Below are 15,722 nucleotides of genomic sequence, written 5' to 3'. Positions count from 1 at the left end.
GACCTGCCCTGTTTTGTTTGATTGACAGTTGTTTGCCCATTTGATTGATTTACAGCCATTGCCAGTCTGAAATTAAAGTGAAGGTACTGCAATAACAGAACAGCGACTGCCGTTGTAGGATGCCACGTGATCTGTCAGTTGTTTACGCTCAATTGCAAGGACCTTGGATATGAACTTTCCTTTCATTTCTGAAAATGTGCTGGGGTTTTGTATTGCAACACCACACTGTTATTCCGCTTAATTCTGGTCAGTCCACGATTTAATTTGACTTGATCTATTATCCTGCACAACTAAATACAGTGAAAAGATTTGTTTGAGAACAGTCGCAGCAGATCACAGTCAGATGATGGGGTGAAAAAGAAATTGAATGGAGTAAGCCATGCAGTTTATGACACACAAAGCATTCACGAGGCAAGATCAACATTAAATAAAAAATGTCGTTAGAGACTCCATTCATAGATCAAATAACGAGAGTGAAGAAGCTGTACCTGAACTTGTTGGTGTGTGTTCAACCTTCTGAATCTACGTTCTGACAGAAACGGTTGTCGCAGAGCATTGCAGAGTGGGTTGGGTGGTTGATGGTGTTGGTAACATTTCCGTGTCAGCAGGACTGTTTAAGTAGAGCCCATGAACGGGAAATTGGCTTCTGTGATTGTGTCAGCTATGTACACGAACTTCTGTCGATTCTTAAGGTTCTGCACAAATCTTTTGCCATTCCAGGCTGTTGTGTCCTCGGGCAGTATATTCGATATGGTGCGCCTGTAAACGTTGGAGAGGATCGTCATGGACATCTCAAATTACTTGAGCTGCCTGAGAAAGATGCACCGCTTTTGCACCTTCTTGACAGTCTCATGTATGTAGGGAGTCTAGGACAGATAGTCGGTTGTCGTCACACCTGTGAACTTGAAGTTCTCACCTCTCTCAAATTCCACCCAGTTGATATAGATAAGGGTGTGTTATCCTTCTTTCTTTCGGAAGTCAATTATCATTTCTTTACTTTTGCCAACATTGAGAGAGAGATTGTTATCACTCAGCCACGTAACAAAACCCTCTGTCTGTCTTCTCCATTCTGACTCCTCATCGTTGTTTGATATTCTTCCGAGCACGGTGGTGTCAGCACATTGGAGATGGCGTTTGTTTGGTAACACCGTTGTGGATGTTTCAGACGCTGAAAGATTTAATAAATCAGATTATACAATCAATTCAGTCTATCAATATTTTTACCATTCGCTAAACGATTATCAAATTACAGTCAAAGGAGAATATTTTACTATTGCAGGTTGTGGATATTGCGGCACATTGTGACTCAGCTGTTAGCACTGGTGCTTGTCAGCACCAGGAAACCATATTCAATTTCATTTGCTTGTGCAATTTGCACAGTCTCCCAGATGTTCTGCTTCCTTCCACAGTCGAAAAAAATGCCCAGTTTTGATCATTTGGGGATGCTTGTTCGGGGTTTGCCTGCGTGGGATAGCCTTCAGAGGTTCGTTCTGGACGTGATGGGCAGAAGGGTGTGCAGTAGTTGCCTAACACCGCATCGTTGGGGGGATCTAATATTGAGTGTTTTGACGGAGGAGCTGCAGCTGTCTATTTTCACTGATTGACGCCGATGGAACCGCAGGATGCAGTTACAAAGGCTGGGGTCAGTTAACTATCTCAGAATTTTGCGATTAGTCTGGTTGTGATATTGGGGTTTAACGCGGAGCTGTCGACTGCTTTCAAGTTATGAAAAGAAAACATACCTCACACTTCCTTTGCAACACAGCAATATCTAAACATTCAATGTTCCAATTTTATGTCATAACAGTTGTATTTGCATCAGTCTCTTCCAACTTTCTCTGATTGTTTCTGCATTTCACCAGATGTCATTTGAGAGAGGACTGATTCGTCAGATAGGAGGGGTGCTGTGGGAGACTCAGTAGGAGAACTCTTTCGTGTATCATTCCTCATTTAAGGAGCCATCACAAAGTGTCTTCAACATTGAAAACTCCCAGAGCCAACCCTTTCCCGGCTGTGTCAAACTGTTCTGCCACTTCTGGTGTGTCGAAACTCCCATTGGGACAGGATACAGCCACTCCTGGTGATAAACAGAAGGATAATTGTCTCCTTCCGTTATGTTCCCTAATTATTTTCACTTTCTCTATTTCACTTTCAGTTTCTCGACTTCATGATTATGCTCGCATTCGTAATTTCATCTATCTCCAACGTTCCCTCATTCAAACTTTCTCTCTTTCTTTCTCTCTCTCTCTGTCTTTCTCTCTCTCTCTCTCTCTCTCTGTGCTGTTTGTCACAGGACGTTTCATGTTTCTGATTTTAAGCATTTATGGATTAATCAGTATTTCCCTCGAATACTTGTCTCAAGTCACCATCCTGTGTGACATTCCTGAGTAAACATGTAAGAGATGCGTTGTCCTTGAACATAAATAAGTAGCTCACTCACTGTCAATGGACGTCTGACTCGAAATCCATAGTGATTGATCCAATCACCCAACAATGGATTGCAAAGGTTCACAAAGGTGGCTCTCCACAACATTACAACATCTGAGTAATCCCTTTCATTCGTACAAAATGAGGGGAGAACAGTGGTGGGACCTGGGGATCTCTATCCATATTTTCGGAAGGTGAATAGGTACAGTTGAAGCATTTGTTAAGAAGCACGAACATCTCTCCTCATTCCACTTCTCGGTGTCCAGCTGATAACCTTGCAATTATAATTCCACTTACTGACCGACCAACAAGTGGAAACATAGTATTCTACTTTACCTTGTCAAAGTTGTTCATAATTTCGAACAACTGAATAATTCACCTCATCTCTATTCCGAGGATAATCCAATTTCTCCTATATTTCGTTCCGTCTAAAATCTCACATCCTCAGTCGATGGTACACGCTGTTGCTACTCAGTATTTGCAGAGGAGGGAGTGGATGGTTGTCGATTTGTTGTCAATCACTTACACGTTTGGACACAGTGAGAAACTCACTGTCTTTGAAAGTGTGAAATTGAAACTCCTTGAAAATAGGTCCCCACCTATGATGGGACAGCCGTGACGCTGTTAGCAGACCTATTCCAGAAATTGAATTCAGTGATCAGCAGAGAGTGGTTATTGGGTTCCACATCAGAAAAGTGCGTTACTTTAAAGATAACTTCCTATTATTATCGTTCATTTGTATCTATCCCTGTCCCATGTATTTGGCGTGCAAAAGCTTCTTTTCAATAAATAGTAGCACCCTTCTGCCAGAATATTCTGCACACTACCAATTGTGCAATGGGGCTGTGGATGGGAGCTGTTGTGGGGAACCAGGGCTAAATTGGACAAGATGGCCGCTTGGGCTTTTGCAGCTTACGCTAATGGCTGAAATGGTCTGACAGTTACGTACAGCAGACGGTCACAGTTAAACTTGTTGTCTTCAGCTGGATATACTGATTATATTAAGTTTTCCTCGACAAACTCCAATGCATGAATTCAGACAGCAAAGATTATACGCAGAAGGAAACATTAGGCAAGTTAATCAGCTATCTGAAAATAAACAGTTCTCACTACTTCAGCATTCTCATTAGGGACATTTTTGGAAGGCCAAGTTTAGCCACTGCCCTATGTTTGATATATAGTTAAAAAAGCAGGAGGAAAAGTATATTGCTACAGTGTTCTGGATTATAAAGGTAATTGTAGAATTAGAAATGCAAACAAGAAATTACTGTGAAAAGGTTACTGCATTCATTTCAGCGAAAAACAAGATTAATGTATTGTTAGAAAAGATAAAGTAATGAATGGTCCGAATACAAATTCTGCAAAAAATAAAGAACATTGGCGCAGGAAGGGAACAGAAGAAGCCACGATTCGGGAAACATTGACAATTGAAATTTAAAATCAGATGAAGATATTTCGAACAAATTCTTACATCCAAAGAATTAAGGGAACAAGACAAAGAGAAATTAGAAAGTCCAGAACGACATGTCGTTGTTGGTGAATCTAAATAAGCTTCTTTTAATAGTTTGGTAAAGTTGTAAAGTGCGTGAATTTCACTCTTTCAGTGAAATACGAATAGATGTTTTATTTATTAAGAAAAGGTAATTAGAAATAGAAAGTACTTAGAGTGGTAACAAATAAGATTAATCGAAAGAAGGAACTTTATTTTAAATTCCTTTTCCAGCATGTGAGGATTCTGGGTAATCCAAGATGGAGGACGGGAAAAATTAACTGTAACAGCTGCTCCTATTTTGATGTATTTTCGGTGCTGGAGGTGATTTTCTTGAATTCCATGAGCAGCAAGTACTGTTTTATATGATGTAGCAATTGTTTGGGAACTTTGGAGGAAAACAAAGTCAAACAACGGCACTTATTAAAGGGGGAAAGACAGACAAAGGCAGCGAACACGTGGTGTGAAAGGAGAGACGAAAGAAACCGACATTGCTGACTGACACAACAGTGAATCTGCGCAGTTACTGCCTTCGCTGTCTGAATTCATGTATTGGAGTGTGTCGAGGAAAACTTAACAAACAGCGAAATTGGCAACTGATCTTGGAGCACCTTGTTTGGGAAAGGTTACAGCAAAGAAATAGATAAGTCTATTATTTCAAAAGTATAGCCTTACTGTAAATATATAATATTGAGGAGAGTGGGTTTTTCTTGATTATATGCTTTTATTGGATGTTGATTACATTTGAAAAATATAAGGCAAAAGTATTAAGTTGACCTAGTGCGAGAAAATAAGATGGTGCTATGCTGTGTGCACAGATTGGAAGTAGTAAAGTGGCCTTTAGTCGGGTGATATCCTGTTCTTGTCAGATGTGGGAGTTTCGGAAGAGTTTACGGTTTACTGAGGTCTATAGCTGCAATAAATATCAATTAATGCGAATCCTGTCAGACAGAATGGATTGGTTGGAGCGACAGTTACAGGCAATGAGGAATTTATAAGAGCTTGAGGTGTGATGGATGGCAGTTATAAGAAGGGAGAAAAGCCTTAGATGAGTTAACTCCAAGTAAGGGAGGAGGGATAGGCAGGTAGTCTTCTGTGGCTAATCCACTTTCAAACAAGTATGCGGTTTTGGAAAATGTAAGGGGTGATGGAGTTTCAGGGGAATTTAGCACAAAAACACAAGTTTCTGGTATCAAGGCAGGCGATAATGTAATGAGGGCTACGTCGGGTTCCAACTGATCGATCGTTTTAGGGGACACTCTAGTCAGAAGGACAAACAGACATATCTGCCTTCAACTGTGAAAAATCAGAATAGTGTGTTGCCTCCCTGCTGTCAGGATCAAGGATGTGACAGACAGGGTGCAAAATGCTCTCAAAGAGGAGAGGGACCAGCAGAAGGTCATTGCACACATTGGTTAGAACGACTTAGGAAGGGAATGTAATGACATTCTGAAGGTAGAATTTAGAGAGTTAGGCAAGAATTTCAAAATGAGGTCCTCGAGGGGAGTAATCACTTGATTCCTCCTGGTGAGATGAGCTAGTGGGGCTCGAAATAGTAGGATAGAGCAGATGAAGGGTGCCTAAGAGGGTGGTTTATGGAAGAAGGGCTCATATTTTTGGACCATTGGAATCTGTACAAGAAGGATGGATTGCGCCTGAATTGGAAGGGGTCTAATATACTGGCAGGGAGATTTCCTAAAATGTCTCGGGAGAATTCAAGCTAGTAAGGGGTGGGGTGGGAACCAGAGAGAGATTGAGGAATGATAACAATCTGAGACTGGTACAATGGAGAAAAGCAGCAAGTCAATCAGCGAAGGCAGACATGAACAAAGCAGAGAACAAGGTAGTACTGATCAATTAAACAGCATTTATTTCAATGCAAGGGGCCTAACAGGGAAGTCAATTGAACTCCGGGCATGGCTCTGAACATGGACTGCGATATCACAGCAATTATATGGTTCATGGATGTACATGAATGGCAGGTTAATGTTGTAGGATACAAATGCTATAGTAGGATAGAAAGGGAGGCAAGAGAGGAGGGGGAGTGGCGTTTTTCATAAGGGATTGCATTGTAGCTGTACTTTGGGGGGGATGTTCCCAGAAAGACAACCAGCGAAATCATTTGGATGGAACTGAGAAATAAGAAGGGAATGATCACCTTGTTGGGATTGTATTATAGGCCGCATACTAATCAGCGGGAAACTGAGAAACAAATCTGTAACAAAATTTCAGTTATCTGCAAGATTAATAGGGTGGTCATTATAGGGAATTTGAACTGTCCATACTTAGACTGGAACTGCCATAGTGTTCAGAGTTTAGATGAAGACAGGTGACTGACTATGTGGAGTTTGCACATTCTCCCCGTGTCTGTGTGGGTTTCCTCCGGGTGCTCCGGATTCCTCCCACAGTCCAAAAATGTGCAGGTTAGGTGAATTGGCTATGCTACAATACCCATAGTGTTCAGTGAAGGGGTAAATTTAGGGGTATGGGTCTGGGTGGGTTGCGCTTCGGCTGGTCGGTGTGGACTTGTTGGGTCGAAGGGCCTGTTTCCACACTGTAAGTAATCTAATCTAAGAAAATGTTTTGAGACAGTATGTGAATGCACCGACCAGAGAAAGTGCAGAACCTGACCTACTCTTGGGAAATAAGGCATGGCAGGTGACTAAGTTGGGGGTACACTTTGGGATCAGCGACAATAGTTATGTTGGTTTAAAACAGTAATAGAAAAGGATCAACCAGATCAAACAGTTGGAATTGTAATTTGGAGGAAGACTAATTTTGTCGGCATTAAGCAAGAATTTAAAAAGCTGATTGGGTCGCAGGTACCGGGATGGCTGGAAAATGGGAAGTCTTCAGAAATGAGAAAACGGGAGTCCAAAAACAGTATATTCCTGTTAGGTTGAAAGAAAAGGCCGGTAGGTGTCGGGAATGCTGGGTGACTAGAGACATTGAGGATTTAGTGAAGAAAAATAAGGAAGCAGGCATCACGTACAGACAGTAGCGATCGAGTGAATCCAGGAAAGAGTACAAAGGCAGCAGGAGTCTACTTGAGAGGGAAATCAGAATGGCAAAAAGGGGACATGAGATTGGTTTGTCAAATAGAGTTTAGGAGAATCCAGAAGGTTTTTATAAATACATTAATGAAGAAAGCGTAACTATGGAGCGAACTGGGCCACACAAAAATCAGCAAGGCAGCCTTAGTGTGGAGCTGAAGGATATTGGAAAGATAGCAAACGACTATTTGCATCCGTGTTTATTGTGTAGAAGGACATGGACGATATAGAATGTGGCGGAATAGATGGCGACACCATGAAAAAGGTCCATATTACAGAGGACGAACTGCTGGATATTTTGAAACGCATAAAGTTGAACAAATCCCCAGGACCTGATTAGGTGTACACCAGAGCTCTGTGGGAAGCTACGGAAGTGATTACTGTGCCCCTTGCTGAGATATTTGTATTATCGATGCGCACAGTTGAGGTGCCAGAAGACTGGCAGTGAGCGAACGTGGCGCCATTTTTGAAAGGTGGTAAGGACAAGCCAGAGAACTAAAAACCAGATAGGCTTACATCGCTTTGGTGGGCAAATTGTTGGAGGGAACCCTGAGGGACAGGATTTACACATATTGGAAAGGCAAGGACTTATTTGAGATATTCGACATTGCTTTGTCCTTGGTAAATCATGTCTCACAAATATGATTGAGTTTTTGTGAAGACGTAATGAGGAGGATCGATGAGGGCAGAGCGGTGGACGCGATCTCTCTGGACTTAAATAAGGCATTCGACAAGGTTTCCCACAGGACAATGGTCAGCAAAGTTAAATCTCATGGAATGCAGGGAGAACTAGCCATTTAGTGCAGGACTGGCTGGAAGATAAAGAAAGAGGGTGGTGGTGGAGAGTTGTTTTTCGGACTGGAGGCCTGTGATCAATGATGTGCCACAAGACACGCCTGCTGGGTCCATTACATTTCGTCATTGAAGTAAATGATTTCGAAATTAAAACAGGAGCTACAGTTACTAAGTTTGCAGATGACACCAAAAGTGGGAGTGCAGTGGATAGCGAAGAAGGTTACGTCAGATTGCAACGTGATCTTGATCAGATGGGCCAATGGAATGAGGAGTGGCAGTGGAGTTAACTTAGAGAAATGTGAAATGCTACATTTTGAGAAAGCAAATCTTAGCAGGACTTCTACACCTAATGGTAAGTTCCTAGGGAGTGTTGCTGAACAAAGAGACCATGAAGTGCAGGTTCAGAGCTCTTTGATTGTAGAGTTGAAAGTAGGAGAGTGAAGATGGAGTTTGGTATGCTTTCCTTTATGGGTCAGGGCACTGAGTATAGGAAGTGAGAGGTCATGTCGCTGCTGGACAGGATGTTGGGTAGGCCATTTTTGGTATATTGCGTGCAATTCTCGTCTCCTTCCTATCTGAAGGATCTTGTGAAACTTGTAAAGGTTCAGAAAAGATTCATAAGTCGATTATAAATATATACAAGTGTTGGAGAGTTAGAGCGATAGGGGGAGGCTGAAAGGTTGGGGCTGGTATCTCTGGAGAATCGAATATTGAGGGATGTCCTCATAGAGCCTTATAAAATCATGAGGGTCATGGATAGGACAAGCAGACAAATTAGTTTCACTGTGTTGGGAGGAGTCCGGAACTAGATGCCATCGTTCTAGGTTGAGAGGTTAAAGATATAAAAGGGGCCGAATGGGTAACATTTTTCACGGAGTGGGTGGTGCGTGTATGTAATGAGCTGACAGAGGAAGTGGTGGAGTCGCGTATAATTGCAACATTTAAAAGGGATCTGGATGGGTATGTGAATAGGGATCTGGGCCAAGTGCTGGCAAACAGAATTAGATTAGGTTGAGATATCTGGTCGGCATGGACTAGATGATCCGAAGTGTCAATTTCCGTGCTGTACATCTCTATGACTATCAAAATCATGAGGTTTTTAAGGTCATATCTGAACGTTTCAAACATGATTTGAAACGCTTTCTTACAGGTCATTCATCGATAAATAAGGATTTGATTGGAATGGCATCTCCAAAGTAAATATGTGTAAAATCTCCAAGCTCTTGTCAAGATTTACTCAACCATATATGACCAGATCACAGACATGCAGAAGAAAACAACTGGTGTATGAATTCATTAATTAACATGACATAAATAAAAATATCAACAAATCAAGTCATATTAAACGTGTCACTTCCATTGATCTTATAAATTGAGAGAACTTCTCATTCCATACGAGATGCATTCCCCGATGTGGAGCAAGGTTATTACTGTATCCGTGGACAAGATTTCCTTCTGATGAATATTTCACTCAATTCTCCCCTTTGTCAGAAATCAGATCGGACGTGTGCATGGGTTGTTGTCACATTGACTACTGTATTCAGTGTGTTTCATGTTAGACAGTTCACAGTGTACTTATACCCCCTACAAGATATTCAGGAAACGCAATTTCCTCGTATGCCCTATCAGTCCCCTGATCTTGCAGAATGCACTGTTCATACAGTAACGTTCATGAGGTGTCAATTGTAAAGAAACATTCCAAGACTTTCAGATAGATATGTTAATCTAAGTGTTGCTGCTGTAAGCAATGTTTTACCTCACTGGCAAAATCTAATGTATGATTCAGTGATGCACTGAAGGAAGAAAATGGTACAAGATCACGATCACCATGTATGTGGACAATTAGCACAATGTGATCGAGGATTATGGGTAAACGTTTAAGATTTTATAACAAGTATGTGTTTGTAAAAATATCATATGTCATTGTGTGCAGTCACGGTCATGTCATATTTTAATCAGCTACAGTCAATTCCTGAAAAGAAATAAGCAACATATTCAAACTACTTGTCATCCACCACCTGTCACAGGGATAATCATTTGGATACTGAAGTTTTCATGCCAAAAGTTGAACAGAAATTTACAACAAATGTAACACTTTTCAATTAGTACATAGCAAACAGCACAGAACAGGGTGAAGCTACAGAGGCAAGTTGTGATAAAAATAGAAGGGCTAGATCTGGTCTTCTTATGTACCCAGCAATCCATAATCTTAACGTGGAGATAACTTATTTCAGTGAACTATTGCACATGTTATCAGAAAAAGGTTTCCATTCATAAAGGAAAAAAAAGTAGGACTTTGCGACATTGAACAGACTCCATAGCAATCCCAAGAATAGCAGCTTAGGTCGAATAGCCATGCAAAATTGTCAATAGTTTCCAGGGATTCATAGGTTTAGGTTCATTAATCAGAGGTAAAAATAGGATAAGATTGCAGGGGATTGGGACTCGGTGCGATAGTCTTCGGAGGGCTGATGTGGACTTGTTGGGCCGAATGACCTGCTTCCACACAAAAAGAATTCTATGACTCTATGACTGTATGTAGCAGAGGTCGTAAACTACAGTTGCGTTTGAGAGTCATTGTTGTTTGATCTCAGCCTGAAGACACACAGAGAGAGGGGCTCTTCTCAATTCAACCGGAACTTTATATTAAAGTTTATTTGAAAAGAAAACTTGATAACAATTGATTGAAATTAATATCCTTCCCAATTGGCCAGTCTCAAATTTGTACAAAAGCTGGAAGAGTTCTTTGTGAGAAACGGCAATTTAATTTATTGGTAAATAATGCAATGCAGCTGGAGAGTATTAAGGCTGTCAGAAGCTTTGTAGGCCCCAAGCGCTGGTGGGGAGTTATCTGGCAGGTATCATTTCAATTTGGTTGCGCCTGGGGCTGTTTATAGAGATTTCCATTATTGACTGCATTATTTTTTGGTATGAATGTTCACATTAGGGGAATGTGTCTAACAATGGGTACCAATGTTGCAGCAACTACTGTAACGCGGATGGAAATAAAATGTTGTATTTCACTGGGGACCCCAGAGCATTATTGACTCTCCTGGCCCCCAAGTAAGAGGAAAACCGCACCCCAATACAACAGCTTTGAGATAGTTTCTGGCCTCTAACATACGTGGTAATAGAATACCGAAGGAGTGAAGGAAAACGGGGCTAACGATTCCTCTTGACATTTCTGCCGACAACAGATGCTCCTTGGTTTTGGTTTTGAGCTTCTCGCCTGTTACTGAAGATGCACTCATCCAGGCAAATGAATACCTTGGATTAAGAAGCCAGACATCAGGCAGTCAGCTGGTGAATTAAGTGCTATAGAATGCATGAACCGCTTAACAACATGTGAAAACCAAAAGTTAATATTATTAATTCAGTATAACGTTGGATCAATGAAAACGCCTGGAGTTTCTGGACAGTATGGAAGTGCAACTGAGTGTCGTGGAGAAAGGACTGGATTCTCTCTTTGAAAATTATAGATCTGATTTACACAGGAGTTGTGTCCATTCATAAAATCACGTGAGACTCAGTCCATTTTTATCGGCCTTTTATAGCTCATCTCCTTATCGAACCTGTTTTATGAGAATAGTAAAGGGATATTTCAGCATATTTTTCAACTGATTTCGAAAAATAAACGTTGTCACAGCATAAATATGAGTGTTAGTGCAGCAGCTTAAGACCTTCAGCATAAAAACTATTTTATTTACAAGGCTAGGTATCCCAAATAATACATCACTGACTAAATGCATTCACTTCCACAGTGAATACATCATTAAAGTTGACAAGAAAAATATAAAATTAGCCGAGAGCACAAATAGTTAAATGATAGATTTTCTTCGACACACCATTTCTGGATCTGTGTTACTCTCCCCACTTCTGTGGACCTGGAGTCTCCTCCGGGGTCAACTGGCTGTTAAAATGTCTCTTACGGTGAAAGTGTTCAGAAGGAGAATCAAGACAAATGGAACACATGGGGTCAGAATGTAATGCAGAAAATCGAATATTGTTCAGAACAATGTCTTGACAGTGGCAGCTTCCGTCCCACAAAACCAGCGATCAGTCTGAAGAGTTTTCGTGCTTTTCTACGTGAAGTACCAGCCAATGATCTTCAAGCAGCTCGGGGCAGTCACCATTCACAAAACCAAAGATGCTGCTGGCCTACTACAGTGGTAGCATGGCCGAGCGGTCTAAGGCAATGGATTTAAGTTCCAATTTTTTCAGAGACGTGGGTTTGAATCCCACTGCTTCCAGCTTGATTCTTCTGCACGATATGATACCGTGCAGAAGTTTGGTGTGCATGTGATGGGTTGAATGACTTATTTTAGCAATCGGATTCTATGAGGCTCCGGGGTCACTTTAGAATAAAAACAATACTTTAAATACTCAGTGTGCATCGACAAATATTTGCCATACCCTTATGTAGATATTCCTCAGCTCTGGAAATTCTAACATATTGGCTTCACAGTGCACTCACTCTGTAAAGACACAGAGAGCTCAGGAATGAGTTAAAGAGAGGTAAATTATATTTCCGCATACTTTGCTGAATTTTGTTGAGAAGTTTCTACGTTAATCACAACGTTCCCCGATGTCTATTTTTATGAAAATTGAGAGAAATGGGTGCTGTTGAATAGAAATTTTAGTGAAATAACTACACTGACTCTGAGCAACAGGCTCTTAAATGGGAAATAGCGCCGAAAACAGTTCGGGATTCAAAAGGAAATATCATATGTAGTGAAGATAAATGTGCTTAACAAATGGTTTAACTCACCTCAGCGCCTCTGGGAGAATTGACAGGTATAGATCCCAGTTTCCGTTACCTGACCCACATCAACAAACTAAGCGAACGCTAATTGATGGTCTATATCTCAGATAAACCGGCTTTCTATTGCACAGTTTAAATTTCACGAATCCTTGCAGTTGATTCTCAGATAACTTCAATGGGTGCATTTCCGAAGGGAACACCCCTCCAGATCAGATTCTCACAGACGAATTTAAAGTTCATCAAAAGCCTGGCAGCTGACTGACAATCTGGATCAATGCATGTATTGTCAACAGGAAGACCCTGACTTGTCAGATTCACATTGTCCAGTTTAAATGTATTAAGCCTGATATATAAATCTCAATCTGCATCCTTGGTTGCGTTCCCCACAGGCGTGTACTGACAAATGAGGATCACAGCTCTTAGTTTAAACGTAACCAAACTTGATACTTTAGTGTCATTTCGCATCAATAGTTTTATTTTCGACAGGCGCACCCAGACTAATCAGTGACCATGAACTAACTAATCCCTGATCGGCTGTCATGCAGAATAAACGTAATTTTCCCAACTCAGTTCATATTCGTGCGAAATGGCCTGATGAGTGCAAGGCAAAAGATCTTCGAGAAAATCCGAATTTCCTTTCAACGAGAAGCCTGGTTAGACTGCATAGCAGGTTAATACACGGCAATTCCTGGAGCAACCAGGAGTTAATGGAGACGTAAGGAAAATCAGTGGAGGAAAGTCATGATAGTGACGATTCAGATTCTAATACCTCAGCTCGTGTTGATAAGAACATGATCTGTATTAAGGCTGCATTGTGCCCAAAATGTATTATTTTCCCTGACTTTCACCAAAATCGGCTTCTTAGAATCATAAGATGTAGGAGCAGAATAAGGTCACTCATTCTGTCTAGACTGTTCCACTATTCAGTCTTTGAATCCAATCTCCCACAAAATCACTTTCTTGCCCTATTCCAAAAACCCTCGATTCGGTTCCTGATTAAAAGTCTGTCTATCCCACCTTTGAATACACTTGATGACTCAATCGCAGCAGCCTTCTGCAGTGAAGAATTCTACAGAATCACGAGCTTATGAGAAAAACTATTTCTCCTTATCTCTGCCTGAAATGCATACCACCTTCTAGTAAGGCTATGCCCTACGGTACCAGCCTGTCCCACACACTCTCCACACGTAGCCTGTCATTTCAGCTAAGAATCTTGGAAACTTCCTTAAAGGTGACACCCATTCTTCTATATTTGCACGTGTACAAAACCAAACTACCCAACCAATTCTATGAGGAAATATCCTCTTGTTGTTGAGTATCTTGTGGAACATTTCCCTATCGAATGATGAGACTGATATTGATGATGTTTTCTTAAAGTTTGGGTGCAGGGAGTAAACAAGTATCAAATAACAACCGAAGATGCAGATGTTAAAGATTCAACATGTTATCACGGAGAGAGCTGTCCTTATCTGAAGCTTCCTCGCTGAAATTGAATATGACACAATCTCTTCCAAAATTCAATCCTTGAGATGGAAAGGAAGAAATCATAGATTTTTTGGTGTCCAATAAAGTGGGAATGGAAATGGAGGGATGCAAATTTCAATATATATGTCAAGTACTTGATGAGATGAATGGCAGACAACAGTCCCGTCCTCTGAAGTGAGTCTGTGATCAATAGGAAAAGTGTGTATGAGAGAGAATCAGAAAAAAAAGGCACAATGAATACAGACGGTGAGACACTGAGAAGGGTGATGGAAGACAAGGCTATCGATTTGAAAATGGGAAATTAACAACAATTTGTGAAAAGAGCTGGACCCTGCTGTTGAGCGGATTTTATGATTATTGAGGGAGTAGAACGCAGTGATGAGAATTTTAAATTCGAGACCTCACCTGGATGCCACCTCATGATCGACGTGAACACAGGAGTCATATGGTGACAGGACTTGATATGTGCTAATGAGTGACTGACAACCATGGAATTTGCTGGAAGCGTATATCTTTGGACTTTCCCTGGGAAACGTTTGGACAAGCAGAGTGTGGATTTAACAATGAGTTTTGAAGTTGCAGTGAGTTTAGGAGGATTGGAATTAGAGACAATGATGGAAATGGCTGGAGGCAAAGTTGGTTGAAATCGTAGTCTTGACTTGTGCCAATAATGCGATTGTTTCCAGGTGCAGTTCAGGACGATGTTCTGTGGGTATTGAGCAGAGTGCATGCTGATAAGTGAAGAGAATGTACTGGGGTTTTCCAAAGATTTGAAAAAGGATTAGAGTGGGACACTGACACATAGCTTCAAATCGAACATCAAATAGTACGCACTTGCCAGTGCAGAAATAGCAGAGAACATTGGAGAGACCCTCGCTAATTATCGATATTTCTGATGGATCTGAGTGTGAGGTGAGAAGTGAAATTTGAACAGCTACCTGTGTCAAAAACGCGTAAAATGCACAGGGATTTGTTTCATTGACAAATGAGCTGGAAGATAGTGGAAATCGATTACAAATATGGGGAATGCTATGGATGATTGAACATCGAATCTTGCTATCCACTGCATAGTCAGTTAGTTGCTTGTTGATTTTGATAATCAAGGGAGGTCAGATGCTTACCGACCAACACAGATAATATTGATAAAAATTAAAAGGAGAAAAGACCGTCTGCCTGGTTTTGGCAGGATTTGAGTGATTTTTGAAATCGTTGGAAGTGGCTGATATGTTTTACTCTGTCTCGTTTATTGTCCACTTCAACAACTGTTGAACGTTCTGACAAAAGTAAGAAGAAATTACTGGACGAAGTGTACTGAAAAAGTATGCAATCACCCGTGACGTACAAATTATAGATGCAGCTTTGATTTTACGAACAATTTATTGCACTAAGAAGTCATGGAATCCATCATCTGAACTTGCAAATTACAATTATTTCATTTTCTTTGTAATTCTTCTCTCCACACTGGCTGTCGGAGCATGAGTGGATATCATGATCATGATCAAGGGATTTTGCGATTAATATGAATAATTAATAGTCATTAATTAGATTATCATGCTCTTTATCATTGCCTTACCAAAGGGAATGTATGAATAATAAATCGGAATTTTGAGATAACGTATAAACTTAGTGCCCAAGTCCAGTTATTCAAGACTCTTGTTTGGAACACTTGGGAAATCTTGAGTGTCATTGAACATTTTAAATTCAATGTATT

The sequence above is a fragment of the Chiloscyllium plagiosum genome, unplaced genomic scaffold, assembly GCF_037043375.1.
Source record: "Chiloscyllium plagiosum isolate Xiang-an unplaced genomic scaffold, Cpla_swu_hap1 HiC_scaffold_41, whole genome shotgun sequence".
Taxonomy (NCBI): Eukaryota; Metazoa; Chordata; class Chondrichthyes; order Orectolobiformes; family Hemiscylliidae; genus Chiloscyllium; species Chiloscyllium plagiosum.
The sequence above is the reverse complement of the archived record's forward strand: the minus strand, read 5'-3'. Positions refer to the sequence as shown.